This window comes from Lutra lutra, chromosome 14 (assembly GCF_902655055.1).
Source record: "Lutra lutra chromosome 14, mLutLut1.2, whole genome shotgun sequence".
Taxonomy (NCBI): domain Eukaryota; kingdom Metazoa; phylum Chordata; class Mammalia; order Carnivora; family Mustelidae; genus Lutra; species Lutra lutra.
The window spans coordinates 47,341,984-47,358,072 of NC_062291.1; the positions used below are offsets into that span (position 1 = coordinate 47,341,984).

Here is a 16,089-nt window from a genome sequence, read left to right on the forward strand (position 1 = left end):
GACTTGGTCCAAGTAACATGGAACTCACCTAACATGGACTCTTGCAACAAATATGAAAGAAGAAGCCCACTACTTGGCCTACTCATAAATATCACTTGGCCCAGAGCTCTTTTATCATTTTACATAGACAGCTGGATCTCTGGCTTGACCACAGCTCCCACATAGACAATAAATGCCCTCAGCAAAGGATGGACCTTCCCTACCATGCAGCAGTCTCACCAGTAGCCCCTCTTTACTGCTCAAGGGTCTTGTGGACCACTTATCTGGCCAACAGGTTATGTCCAAGATAACTAAACAGGGCCTTACATAGTTTCTGACAGAACTCTTCTCAGATTCCAACACAGCAAACGTAAACTTCCCCTTGTAAATATGAACAAATTGAAAATACAATCACTACATATATAAAGATAGCCAGTTCCTCACAAAAAGAGACAATTTTTAAAAATCATAGCAAATGTTTTCCTTTCTATAAGAGGGAAGAATATTTTAAAAACTCCTATATTTATTTAAAACAAAATCTGAAAGAATATTATTATTTAAAAGAATAACATACATCTATGGTTACTGACATGTTATATTATTAAATTATAAAGGAGGTAACAAAAGTATTACAGTGATATCTTTCATTATGTATGTATGTACATATATAGAGACATATATACAAATACATCATATATAAACATATAATAATAAACCTGGCAAGTATTCACCAAAATGTTCATAGTGGCTATTTATAATCTAAAATTTTTATAGTGAACATATACTACTTTATAGCAGAAAGCATTTTTTATTTTTAAAAGGGAGGTTAAATGTGTGAAAATTAAACTATCTAAAATAATAACAGCTTGCTTTCAAATAAAAACCACAATCACTCAATTAAAACTTCTAAAGTGAGAAGTGAATGGAAAAAATGTCAGTGATTTAGAAAACTGGCTCAAGGAATTTTCCCATAACTCAGGAAAAAAGACAAAAAACATGATGACAATATTCAGGAAAAAAGACAAAAAACATGATGACAATATTAAAATGTTAAAGCATACAGAGCATGTAAAGAAAATACACAAAGGGAATTTCAGAAGCAAACTATGGAATACACAGCAGGAAAGAAAGAACTCAAGCGATCATAAAAGAAATGTTCCCCTAAGAGGAGAGACAACTGTAGAATTTAATGCAAACATGCACTCCAGGTCCAGGCAACATGTATCTGCTCTGCATATATCACCCATCTGAACTTCAAAACAATCTTTTGAATGAAGTACATTATTCATTCTTTTCAGAGGAGAAACCCTTACTCAAAGTGGCTAATAATTTGTTCTCTATAATGCAGCAATTCTTCTAGACTTCATGGTCCACAAGTAAGTCCCTGATCTGCTACCCATCAAAGAAGACCAAGTTTGTGGATGGAAAGACCACATCAAAGCCAAACAAAATTACTGAAGACAGCCACTAAGACCACAAGACTAGCAGAGCATAAGGTCACAGACACAGGAAGCAAAACTTTGCTACTGGATCACTAGAGGTCTCAGTGAGTCATACCACTCCCTGAATCCTGGCTATGGCAGAAATTGCAATGTATACTGGGTGCTAATCTGGAGCATATACTAGCTTCCAGCCCTCTGAGGTGCTGCCACCTAGCTGGCACTGTAAGAGTCCTCAAAAGGCCATTTCACTGCCCTATCAAGCCAGCTGCTTCAGAAGGATGAGGAATATGTTGAGACCAGTGAATTCCATAAGCATGTGCCCACTTCCAAAGCCATTTGCCTTAAGGTGAGCTCCTTGGACAGAAGAATGCTGTGTGGACTACCATGATGTTAGATAAGGCATTCTGTGTGTCTATGGATGGCAGATTTGGTAGAAGTACTACATGCAGGTAAGGCAAATCCATATAGTATCTATTCTGTAAGAAAAGCACTGAAAAAAGCACTGTTCCTTCTGTGATAGAAGTATAATCAACCTGTCATCAGGTATTGGCTGAACACCCCGGGAAGCGGTGTCATGTTGGGGCCTCGGTGCTGAGATCTGTAGTGGGCAAACTGGACACTCAGCAGTGACCATAACAAGGTCAGCCTTGGTGACTAGAAGTTCAAGTTGCTGAGCCTCTTTATTCATAACTTCTATTCCCACCAGCATTTCCACTTTGTTCATGAATCCAATGGGTAACGATAGAATTGGCTGAGAAAGAGACTGACTGGTATGCACAGAATGCGTCATTCTATCCACCTGATTATTAAAATTCTCTCCTTAAGTCACCTTTCAATGACATTCGCTCACACAAATATGTTCATGGTTTTTGCCCATTCAGAGAGGCCTATCTACACACCTCTTCCTCAGACCTCCTTATAACCAACCTTCCAATCATGTTCCTTCCAAGTCACTGACCATCCAGCAAAGCCATTGGCCACAGTCCCTGAATTGGTACAGATTTGTACTTCTGCCCATTGCACCTAGGCAAAATGGACAACCAAGTATATTGCTAAAAGTTCTACCATTTGGAAAGATTTCCCTTCATCACTGTCTTTCAAGGATGTCCCCTCCAAAAAGGCTGTAGTGTTGCTGCTGTCTACTTATAGGTGGTGTCTCCATATGGTGCAGAACCATCTATCAACCACATTCTAGTTTTCTCTTCCTTGGTCAACTAATTATAGGGAACCCCTCATGAGGCCACAGATGCAGGCTGGAAGAGAATAGGTAATGTAGGAGGAATGGGGACCGTGGACATTTTGCCTCCTTCATCTAACTTGCTCCTGCCTTCAAGGCCTGCCCAAACACAATCTTGTATATACCACTTCCATTTGATGATGGAATGCTGCTGTGCACACTCTACTTTCCAGTTTGATGGTCTGTGGTTAAGTGTTCAGTCTCTACAAATATGCCACAGCAAGGCAAAAACTGTTTCTTAAAACAAGAGTAGTTATACACAGAGACTGGCAGGCCTTTGTTCTAAAAGCCCACGGCCTGAGCTGAGATTCACTTGTAGGGGCCTGTCACAGGCTTCAAACATCATCCCTAGCTGCCACTGCCACCACATCCACTGGACCATATGGTCCAAGTGGCACAGCAACTTGCACAGCAGCCTGGATGTGTTGTAGAGCTTTCTCTTATTCTGGGCCTCACTCAAAACTAGTCTTAGTAAAATGAGCCAGGGTGCACACCAAAATGAGAAATATATTGTCTCCAAAGTCCAAAGAGGTCAATTAGGCATTGTACCTCTTTGGGCTATAGGAGGGGCCAGATGCAACACCTTCAACCTCCTTCTCCTCCCTCCTCAGAAGGGATTATTTTGGCATTCCCCACACCACTGGACCTCTAGAAATTTCAATAAGGTAGAATTTTCGTTGGACTCATTTTCCCCACTGTGACACATAAATGTCTTATGGATAAGTCTGGAGTAGGTAGTTGCTACCTCTTATTCCCTTGATTCAATCAGCATAATGTCATCAATATAATGGACCAGTGTGATGTCTTAAGAAAGGGAAAGGTAATCAAGATCCCTGGGAACTATGACAACAGGACTAGAGAACAGATCTGTTCCTGAGATAGGGCAGTGGAGGTGTACTTCTGTCCTTTCCAGCTGAAAGCAAACTTCTTCTAGTGGTCTTTACTAAGAGGTAAGGAGAAAAAGCACTTGCCAGATCAATATGTATACACCAGCTATCAGGGGATGTGTTAATTTTCCAAAGCAACCAAATCACATCTGGTACAACAGTTGCAGTTGGAGTCACCACCTGCTTATGTTTATAATAATCTACAGTCATTCTCCAAGATCCACTTGTTTCTTACACAGGTGAAGTAAATGAGATGAACAGGGGTGTGATGGGAATCACCACCCTTGCACCTTTTAAATTCTTTTTTTTAAAACATTTTATTTATTTGTTTGACAGAGAGAGAGAGAGAGAGAGAGATCACAAGTAGGCAGAGAGGCAGGCAGAGAGAGGGTGGGAAGCAGGCTCTCTGCTGAGCAGAAGGCCTGATGCAGGGCTTGATCCCAAGACCCTGAGACCATGACCCAAGTCGAAGGCAGAGGCTTAACCCTCTGAGCCACCTAGGTGCCCCAACACCTTTTAAATTCTTGATGGTGGCACTAATCTCTTTGCATTCTCTCAGGAATCCATTATTGCTTTTACCTTACTATTTTCCCAGATAGAAGAAGATCTACATGCTTACACTTGGCCTTTATCAAGTGCAGCCATAATTGGCCTCACTGCACAGGTCAGAGAACTAGTGTAGGTTTTCTGCTAGCTACTGAGTAAGTCTATTACAATTATGCATTCCATAAGTGTAGAAATAACCACAGTGGCTCAAAATCCATTGGACTCACTATGAAATGGACCTAAGCTAAACCCCAATAGACCCATTGCTCATCTGACTTCCGTAAGTGCCACTCTTACTGGTGGACCAGGGTCTCCCGGAATTCATGTCAGATTAATGCCAGTGTCAGTAAATACTGGCAAAGAAGACTCTTCAGTGTTTAGGGGTTTGATGTGTCCATCTTCATCAGGATCTTCCCATACGTTTCCATTCTAGTTTTCAAAATCCTATTGATTCCCAATCAATGCCCTCCTTTTAAAAGCAAATAACTTGCAAGGTGGGGAACTTATACTAAATCGGCCATTTACAGAAGAGATGGGTTTCTTTCAGGGAAAACATGAAAACTTGTAGGCCATTTATGTGGTTCTTGGGGTAGAAATTCAAATCCCTGAGATCGTCCTTTTCTTTCCCTACATTGCCCAGGACAATTAGAAGCAACCAGCCAATCTCATTACACTTGTTAGTTTGACAAAAATGTTCTAAGGTATGGAACAAATCATCATCCAGACCTGGCTTCTTATAAGTATTTGAGAAGGAATATCCAGGGATGAGATTTTTTGTATCTCTACTGCCATTATCACACCATGGATTATCACTGCTCTCTTTATTACTAGAAATAGAGTCACTAATGCCTTTAAATTTTATCAGAATACAAAACCATTTCATAAAACTCTTCCTTAAGATTCTGTTCCTCTAGAATCATTCTTGGTACCAAAATTTGTTTTAGTCAGTATTCTCAGAGAAACAGAATTGGTAGGCTATACACACACATACACACACACACACACACACACACACACACACGAAGACACATACACACACAGTAAGAGAGACGTATTTTAAGGAATTGGCTCACGCAACTGTGGGGACTCGCCAGTCTGAGATTTTCAGGGCAGAGTGTCAGGCTGGAGATCCAGAAAAGAACTGATGTTGCAGTCTTGAGTCCAAAGGCAATCTGGAGGCCAAATGGCTTCTTTCTTGGGGTACCTTAATCTTTTTCTTGTAAGACCTTCAACTGATTGGATGAAGCTCATTCATATTATAGAAGTAATCTGAATTACTCAAACTTCACTGACTTAAATATTAATTACATCTACAAATACCTTTACAACAACATCTAGACCAGTGTTTGACCAAATAACTGGGTAGTAGGGCCTAGCCAAGTTGACACATGAGACTAAGCATCACACGAGCTAAAAATTTTAGTAGATGATTTAAGGGAGGAAGGTCTTTCTTGAAACTTGAAATTAGTTCCCTAGGAGACCAAGTGAAAGAAAGTAACAATAAAAACTACAGGGGGCAGGAAAGTACATGCAAAACTAGAGAAAGGCAAAAGCAATGAAATAAATAGGAAAAAGAGGAAAGCCTTAGAAAACAGATCCAAGAGACCAGCCCTAAAAATCATAAGAAAAACAGAGCAGAGAGAGGAAGAGCAATTATCAAATAACTGAAGCATCTTTCCTAAAGCTAAAGGAGGACTGAGTCTGCAGATTAAAAGGCTCTACAGGGGGCACATGCGTGGCTCAATGGGTTAAGCCTCTGCCTTCAGCTCAGGTCATGATCTCATGGTTCTGGGATCGAGCCCTGCATCGGGCTCTCTATTCATCAGGGAGCCTGCTCCCCCCTCTCCCCCCCACGCCTGCTTGTGATCTCTCTCTCTCTCTCTCAATAAATAAATAAATAATCTTTAAAAAAAAAAAAGGCTCCACAGATTCTAAGTAAGACCAATGAAATGAAAGTTACAGAGTAATGTTCCCAAACTCCAGGAAAGAAATCAAAATGTTAAAATGTAGGAGTCAAGATGGCGGAGAAGTAGCAGGCTGAGACTACTTCGGGTAGCGGGAGATCAGCTAAATAGCTTATCTAAAGATTGCAAACACCTACAAATCCAACGGGAGATTGAAGAGAAGAAGAACAGCAATTCCAGAAACAGAAAATCAACCACTTTCTGCAAGGTAGGACTGGCGGAAAAGTGAATCCAAAGCGACGGGAAGATAGACCGCGGGGGGGAGGGGCCGGCTCCCGGCGAGTGGCGGAGCAACGGAGCAAAATCAGGACTTTTAAAAGTCTGTTCCGCTGAGGGACATCACTCCAGAGGCTTAACTGGAGTGAAGCCCAGGCGGGGTAAGCGCGGCCTCAGGTCCCGCAGGGTCGCAGAAGGATCGGGGGTGTCTCAGTGTCGCAGAGCTTACCGGTATTAGAACGGGGAAGCCGGCTGCAGAGACAGAGCCGAGGAGTGACTCTCAGCTCAGGGTTGCCTTGAACCGGTCGCAGGCTCGGTCAGCTCGGAGCGCGGCCGGAGGCCAGGGTGACGGGAGTCACTGGGCACTGTTCTCTGAGGGCACACTGAGGAGTGGGGCCCCGGGCTCTCAGCTCCTCCGGGCCGGAGACCGGGAGGCCGCCATCTTTATTCCCGTCCTCCTGACTCTACGGAAAGCGCTCAGGGAACAAAAGCTCCCGAAAGCGAACCGAGCGGATGACTCAGCGCGGCCCCGGGTAAGGGCGGTGCAACTCCGCCTGGGGCAAAGACGCTTGAGAATCACTACAACGGGCCCCTCCCCCAGAAGATCTACGGGAAACCCAGCCAGGACCAAGTTCACCTACCAAGGAGAACGGCGGAATTCCAGAGGAGAAGAAAGCAAAGCACGGAACTCATGGCTTTCTCCCCATGATTTTTTAGCCTTGCAGTTAATTTAATTTTTTTTTCTTTTTCAATTTTTTTTTCTTTTTCTCTTCTTCTGCTAAATTTTTTTTAACTTTTACCGTTTTCTTTTTTTAACGTTTTTTAAATAGTTTATCTAATATATATATATTTTTTCCTCTTTTTATATTTTTTCTTTATCGGCTTTCTTTTTTTTAATAGTTTTTTTTTTTCTTTCTTTCTGAACCCCTTTTTATCCCCTTTCTCCCCCCTCACAATTCGGGATATCTTCTGATTTGGCTAAAGCATATTTTCCTGGGGTTGTTGCCACCCTTTTAGTATTTTACTTGCTCCTTCATAAACTCTTATCTGGACAAAATGACAAGGCGGAAAAATTCACAACAAAAAAAAGAACAAGAGGCAATACCAAAGGCTAGGGACCTAATCAATACAGACATTGGTAATATGTCAGATATAGAGTTCAGAATGATGATTCTCAAGGTTCTAGCCGGGCTTGAAAAAGGCATGGAAGATATTAAAGCAACCCTCTCGGGAGATATAAAAGCCCTTTCTGGAGAAATAAAAGAACTAAAATCTAACCAAGTTGAAATCAAAAAAGCTATTAATGAGGTGCAATCAAAAATGGAGGCTCTCACTGCTAGGATAAATGAGGCAGAAGAAAGAATTAGCGATATAGAAGACCAAATGACCGAGAATAAAGAAGCTGAGCAGAAGAGGGACAAACAGCTACTGGACCACGAGGGGAGAATTCGAGAGATAAGTGACACCATAAGACGAAACAACATTAGAATAATTGGGATTCCAGAAGAGAGGAAACAGAGAGGGGAGCAGAAGGTATATTGGAGAGAATTATTGGAGAGAATTTCCCCAATATGGCAAAGGGAACAAGCATCAAAATCCAGGAGGTTCAGAGAACCCCCCTCAAAATCAATAAGAATAGGTCCACACCCCGTCACCTAATAGTAAAATTTACAAGTCTTAGTGACAAAGAAAAGATCCTGAAAGCAGCCCGGGAAAAGAAGTCTGTAATATACAATGGTAAAAATATTCGATTGGCAGCAGACTTATCCACAGAGACCTGGCAGGCCAGAAAGAGCTGGCATGATATATTCAGAGTACTAAATGAGAAAAACATGCAGCCAAGAATACTATATCCAGCTAGGCTATCATTGAAAATAGACGGAGAGATTAAAAGCTTCCAGGACAAACAAAAACTGAAAGAATTTGCAAATACCAAACCAGCTCTACAGGAAATATTGAAAGGGGTCCTCTAAGCAAAGAGAGACCCTTAAAGTAGTAGATCAGAAAGAAACAGAGACAATATACAATAACAGTCACCTTACAGGCAATACAATGGCACTAAATTCATATCTCTCAATACTTACCCTGAATGTTAATGGGCTAAATGCCCCAATCAAAAGACACAGGGTATCAGAATGGATAAAAAAACAAAACCCATCTATATGTTGCCTACAAGAAACTCATCTTACACCCGAAGACACCTCCAGATTTAAAGTGAGGGGGTGGAAAAGAATTTACCATGCTAATGGACATCAGAAGAAAGCAGGAGTGGCAATCCTTATATCAGATCAATTAGATTTTAAGCCAAAGATTATAATAAGAGATGAGGAAGGACACTCTATCATACTCAAAGGAACTGTCCAACAAGAAGATCTAACAATTTTAAATATCTATGCCCCTAACGTGGGAGCAGCCAACTATATAAACCAATTAATAACAAAATCAAAGAAACACATCGACAAGAATACAATAATAGTAGGGGATTTTAACACTCCCCTCACTGAAATGGACAGATCATCCAAGCAAAAGATCAACAAGGAGATCAAGGCCTTAAATGACACACTGGACCAGATGGACATCACAGATATATTCAGAACATTTCATCCCAAAGCAACAGAATACACATTCTTCTCTAGTGCACATGGAACATTCTCCAGAATAGATCACATTCTTGGTCCTAAATCAAGTCTCAACCGGTATCAAAAGATTGGGATTATTCCCTGCATATTTTCAGACCACAATGCTCTAAAGCTAGAACTCAATAACAAGAGGAAATTTGGAAAGAACCCAAATACATGGAGACTAAACAGCAGCCTTCTAAAGAATGAATGGGTCAACCAGGAAATCAAAGAAGAATTGAAAAAATTTATGGAAACAAATGATAATGAAAACACAACGGTTCAGAATCTGTGGGACACAACAAAGGCAGTCCTGAGAGGAAAATATATAGCGGTACAAGCCTTTCTCAAGAAACAAGAAAGGTCTCAGGTACACAACCTAACCCTACACCTAAAGGAGCTGGAGAAAGAACAAGAAAGAAACCCTAAACCCAGCAGGAGAAGAGAAATCATAAAGATCAGAGCAGAAATCAATGAAATAGAAACCAAAAAAACAATAGAACAAATCAACGAAACTAGGAGCTGGTTCTTTGAAAGAATTAATAAGATTGATAAACCCCTGGCCAGACTTATCAAAAAGAAAAGAGAAAGGACCCAAATAAATAAAATCATGAATGAAAGAGGAGAGATCACAACTAACACCAAAGAAATACAGACAATTATAAGAACATACTATGAGCAACTCTATGCCAACAAATTTGACAATCTGGAAGAAATGGATGCATTCCTAGAGACATATAAACTACCACAACTGAACCAGGAAGAAATAGAAAGCCTGAACAGACCCATAACCAGTAAGGAGATTGAAACAGTCATCAAAAATCTCCAAACAAACAAAAGCCCAGGGCCAGATGGCTTCCCGGGGGAATTCTACCAAACATTTAAAGAAGAACTAATTCCTATTCTCCTGAAACTGTTCCAAAAAATAGCAATAGAAGGAAAACTTCCAAACTCATTTTATGAGGCCAGCATCACCTTGATCCCAAAACCAGACAAGGATCCCAACAAAAAAGAGAACTACAGACCAATATCCTTGATGAACACAGATGCAAAAATTCTCGCCAAAATACTAGCCAATAGGATTCAACAGTACATTAAAAGGATTATTCACCACGACCAAGTGGGATTTATTCCAGGGCTGCAAGGCTGGTTCAACATCCGCAAATCAATCAATGTGATACAACACATTAATAAAAGAAAGAACAAGAACCATATTATACTCTCCATAGATGCTGAAAAAGCATTTGACAAAGTACAGCATCCCTTCCTGATCAAAACTCTTCAAAGTGTAGGGATAGATGGCACATACCTCAATATTATCAAAGCCATCTATGAAAAACCCACCGCAAATATCATTCTCAATGGAGAAAAACTGAAAGCTTATCCGCTAAGGTCAGGAACACGGCAGGGATGTCCGTTATCACCACTGCTATTCAACATAGTACTAGAAGTCTTAGCCTCAGCAATCAGACAACAAAAGGAAATTAAAGGCATCCAAATCGGCAAAGAAGAAGTCAAACTATCACTCTTTGCAGATGATATGATACTATATGTGGAAAACCCAAAAGACTCCACTCCAAAACTGCTAGAACTTGTACAGGAATTCAGTAAAGTGTCAGGATATAAAATCAATGCACAGAAATCAGTTGCATTTCTCTACACCAACAACAAGACAGAAGAAAGAGAAATTAAGGAGTCCATCCCATTTACAATTGCACCCAAAACTATAAGATACCTAGGAATAAACCTAACCAAAGAGACTAAGAATCTATACTCAGAAAACTATAAAGTACTCATGAAAGAAATTGAGGAAGACACAAAGAAATGGAAAAATGTTCCATGCTCCTGGATTGGAAGAATAAATATTGTGAAAATGTCTATGCTACCTAAAGCAATCTACACATTTAATGCAATTCCTATCAAAGTACCATCCATTTTTTTCAAAGAAATGGAACAAAGAATCCTAAAATTTATATGGAACCAGAAAAGACCTCGAATAGCCAAAGCAATATTGAAAAAGAAAGCCAAAGTTGGTGGCATCACAATTCCGGACTTCAAGCTCTATTACAAAGCTGTCATCATCAAGACAGCATGGTACTGGCACAAAAACAGACACATAGATCAATGGAACAGAATAGAGAGCCCAGAAATGGACCCTCAACTCTATGGTCAACTCATCTTCGACAAAGCAGGAAAGAATGTCCAATGGAACAAAGACAGCCTCTTCAATAAATGGTGTTGGGAAAATTGGACAGCCACATGCAGAAAAATGAAATTGGATCATTTCCTTACACCACACACGAAAATAGACTCAAAATGGATGAAGGATCTCAATGTGAGAAAGGAATCCATCAAAATCCTCGAGGAGAACACAGGCAGCAACCTCTTCGACCTCAGCCGCAGCAACATCTTCCTGGGAACATCCCCAAAGGCAAGGGAAGCAAGGGCAAAAATGAACTTTTGGGATTTTATCAAGATCAAAAGCTTTTGCACAGCAAAGGAAACAGTGAACAAAACCAAAAGACAACTGACAGAATGGGAGAAGATATTTGCAAATGACATATCAGATAAAGGGCTAGTGTCCAAAATCTATAAAGAACTTAGCAAACTCAACACCCAAAGAACAAATAATCCAATCAAGAAATGGGCAGAGGACATGAACAGACATTTCTGCAAAGAAGACATCCAGATGGCCAACAGACACATGAAAAAGTGCTCCATATCACTCGGCATCAGGGAAATACAAATCAAAACCACCATGAGATAGCACCTCACACCAGTCAGAATGGCTAAAATTAACAAGTCAGGAAATGACAGATGCTGGCAAGGATGCGGAGAAAGGGGAACCCTCCTACACTGTTGGTGGGAATGCAAGCTGGTGCAACCACTCTGGAAAACAGCATGGAGGTTCCTCAAAATGTTGAAAATAGCACTACCCTATGACCCTGCAATTGCACTGCTGGGTATTTACCCTAAAGATACAAACGTAGTGATCCGAAGGGGCACGTGCACCCGAATGTTTATAGCAGCAATGTCTACAATAGCCAAACTATGGAAAGAACCTAGATGTCCATCTACAGACGAATGGATAAAGAAGATGTGGTATATATACACAATGGAATACTATGCAGCCATCAAAAGAAATGAAATCTTGCCATTTGCGACGACGTGGATGGAACTAGAGGGTATCATGCTTAGCGAAATAAGTCAATCGGAGAAAGACAACTATCATATGATCTCCCTGATATGAGGGAGAGGAGATGCAACATGGGGGGTTGAGGGGGTAGGAGAAGAGTAAATGAAACAAGATGGGATTGGGAGGGAGACAAACCATAAGTGACTCTTAATCTCACAAAACAAACTGAGGGTTGATGGGGGGAGGGGGTTGTGAGAGGGGGTGGGGTTATGGATATCGGGGAGGGTATGTGCTATGGTGAGTGTTGTGAAGTGTGTAAACCTGGCGATTCGCAGACCTGTACCCCTGGGGATAAAAATATATGTTTATAAAGCTGTAAAAAAAAAAAAATGTTAAAATGTTTCAGAATGAAAGTATATGTTTTTTTATAGAATAAGGTCACATTACCATTCTATTTCTCACCTAAAATACTGGAAGCTGGGAGACAATGAAGTAACACTCAGAAAAACTTAAGAGAAATGGACTGGAATCCCACAATTCAAAAATCAACAAAGATACTCATTTATCAGGGTAAGAAAATAAAAAAGGGAGAGAGAGCTGCAGATAGAGTCTGAGGCCACTATATCAACTACAAAGCCTATCTCTAACCAAACAACTAATGAATGAGAACAGAGACCTCAAATTAAAGGATAATGGAAAGAAAGGGAAACAGTAGAGAGAAACAAGCTTTGCAAAATATAGTTTTATATCTATATAGAGAATGAGAATCTATCATTATGTGCTAAAAATGGTTCTTGAAATAGAATATAACATACAGCACAAGAAAATCTTTCAATAGTCTGGAAAGGAATATACAGAAGCACTATTGCATAGTGGTTTAACATAGGTTTGAATCCTAGAACTGCCCCCATTTGCAGTGTTGACTAGGAGAAAGTTAATTATTTATTTTAGATTTTTTTGTAAAGCAAAGATACTAAGAGTACCAACATCACAGGTTTATGGTAAGGATTAAATGAGTTACTACTACAAAGGACTTAGATCACCACCGAGTACATACAAACATATTACTACTACTACTACTACTACTACTACTGGTGGCAGTGGTGGTAGTAGTAATAGAAACAAACATACTGGGGTGCCTGGTGGCTCAGTTGGTTGGATGTCTGACTCTTGATTTTGGCTCAGATCATGATCTCAGGATTGTGGGTCTAGGCCCCACTTGGGCTCTGCGCTCTCTGGGGAGTCTGCTAGAGGTTCTCTCTCTTCCTTTACCTCCCTCCCCCTTAAATAAATCTTAAAAAACAAACAAACAAATATACAGTGACCTCACCAAATGTATGGAGTATGGATGCTTATTAAATCTCTCCCATAGACAGCTGTATTTTTCCAGCCATTTATATATTATAATGGTAAAGTATACAAAATATTAGAAGTGTATTGAGGTCTAATTATTATACATGCACACCCATGAAACCAATACCTGAAGAGAGATAACTGAATATCTTGATCACCGCTAAAATTTTCTCATGCTCTTTGGTAATCTATCCCGCTTGCTCCACTCTTGCCCTCAAGGCAACCACTGATAAACTTTATGAATTACTTTGAATTTTCTAGAATTTTACAAAAGTGGAGTAATACAGTATATTAGTTTGCTCACGTTGCCATAACAAAAAACAGGGGCACCTGGATGGCTCAGTGGGTTAAGCCTCTGCCTTCAGCTCAGGTCATGGTCTCAGGGTCCTGGGATGGAACCCCACTTCGGGCTATCTGCTCAGCAGGGAGCCTGCTTCCTCCCCTCTCTCTCTGCCTGCCTCTCTGCTTGCTTGTGATCTCTCTCTGTCAAATAAATAAATAAAAATCTTAAAACAAAACAAAACCAAACAAAAAAACCCCCACAAACTGGATAGCTTAAACAACAGACATTTTCCCAGTTCTGGAGGCTACAAGTCCAAGACCCAGGCATCAGCAGGGTTGCTTTCTTGTAAGGCCTCCCCTTGGCTTTAACAGGCCTGCCTTTTGTGGTGTCCTCATGTTGCCCCCACATTCCTCTGTGTCCATACATCCCTAGTGTCTTTCAAGTGTCCTAACTTCTCTTCTGACAAGAGTATCAGGCAGATTGGATTAGGGACCTGAAGGGCCTCATTTTGTTTTAATCACCTCCTTAAAGGCCCTATCTCCAAGAACAGTCACATTTTGAGGTACTAGGAGTTAAGACTTTAACACAGGAATCTTGAAAGAACACAGTTCAGTAGATAATGTACAATATATACTCTTTTGATTAGCTTCTTTCACTCTACATCATTATTTTGAGATTCATCCTTGCTGCTGCCTGTATCATTAGTTTACTATTTTTTAGAGCTGAGTGGTACCCAATGAACGGGCATACCAAATTTGTTTATCCACTCTCTTGTTGATGGATATTGGGTTGCTTTCAAGTTTTTGCTTTTGCAAAGAAAACTGATATGAACATTAATATATGTGTCTATATGTAGATATATTCTTCAATTTCTCTTAGGTAAATACACAGGAGTAAAAATGCTAACTTCTGTGGTAGATACATGCTTAATATTATAAGAAATTGTTAAACTCTTCTATTGTAGCAGATGTGAAATGTATCTTACTATAGTTTTTTGTTTTCCTAATGATTAATGATGTTGAACAGCTTTTCAATATTTGTCACCCATACATCTTCTTTGAAGCAGCCACTCAAGTCTTTTTCTCACTTATTGTTGTGTTATTTGTCCTCTTATTGAGTTGTAGAAATTCTTTATATATTCTAAATACAAGTCAGTATTTAAAATACATAGATATATTCTAGATATATAGACATATATATTAGAATATATAAATATATAAATATATTTTTGTCAGATAAATTTTTTGAATGTATTTTTCTCCTAACAGCATACTTTGAAGGGCAATATATATATTATATATATAATATATAATAATATATATATAATAAATAATAATATTTATATATAATTATATATATATAATTATATATATATAAATTTTGAAGTGTAATATATATTTGGAAGGCCATATATATATTTTTAAAAATTATATTAAAGAAGTCTGATTTGCTTTTTTTCTTTTATAGTTTGGGGGTTTTGTATCCTATTAAAAACAAATATTCCAAACTCAAGGACATTAAATTTTTCTCAAGTATTCTTCAGAAGTTTTATGATTTTAACACAAATTAGGTCTATGATCTATTTTGAGTTAATTTTTATATAAGATGTGAGGTAAGGGTGTAGTTCATTTTTTGGTATAGGAATATACAATTGTCCAGAACCATTTGTTGAAATTATCCTTACTTCATCACTTGAATCTTAAATTCAGATATTATCGTTTATGTCTACATGACTGTAGGCAGCACTTAATGAGATATAAGTGTAAACATGCTCTGTAAGGTGGAAAACTACTAGAAATCTAAGTCACTATCATTATTAGTTAGATCTGAATGGATCCTAACCAAAAGATAAGTAACAGAAAAGTATTCGGCCAGAAGTCAGAGAACATGACCTGTGGTATGTCCCCCCTCCTTTATTAGCTTTCAAAACACCTTTAACCTCAGAGCTTATTCCCTCTGCTGTGAAGTAGGAATTATGGTATCCAATGGTCTACTTTAGAGATATTTTATGAAGATTATATAAGATTATGCATTTTAAAATGCTTTGCAAATTGTAAAGTGTTATAGAAATGCAAGATGTTGTCTTTACACCTAAAAATCCTTGGACTACATAATGAGGCCCATTCCTGCCTTGCATAGTAGTATAGGGCCATTAATATGACCATGCAAGCTGAAGATATACTTAAGATCTTAATAATTAATAGGACAAATTATGATTGTTCCATAATCTTTTCCAGGGCAGCTATTTCTTCTATAACTATTCACATTCTATCAGAATTTCACCCCCAGTGTTACTACTTTTCCTTTCTTTGCTTCTATTTCATCTTTGTTGACCAATAAACTTTTGATACTTCATTTTTATAAAATGTAATGAGGTTTTATCACCAAAAAATAAGGAGACAATACAACTACATGCTTTACTGTCTGT

At 39.2% G+C, this 16,089-nt stretch overlaps 1 protein-coding gene across 5 annotated transcripts in view; it reads right to left on the reverse strand.

Annotated features, from left to right (window-relative positions):
* The window catches only part of PTPN20 (protein tyrosine phosphatase non-receptor type 20), a 130,274-nt gene that overhangs the window by 15,258 nt on the left and 98,927 nt on the right, over positions 1–16,089 (reverse strand). The window lies entirely within an intron of this gene.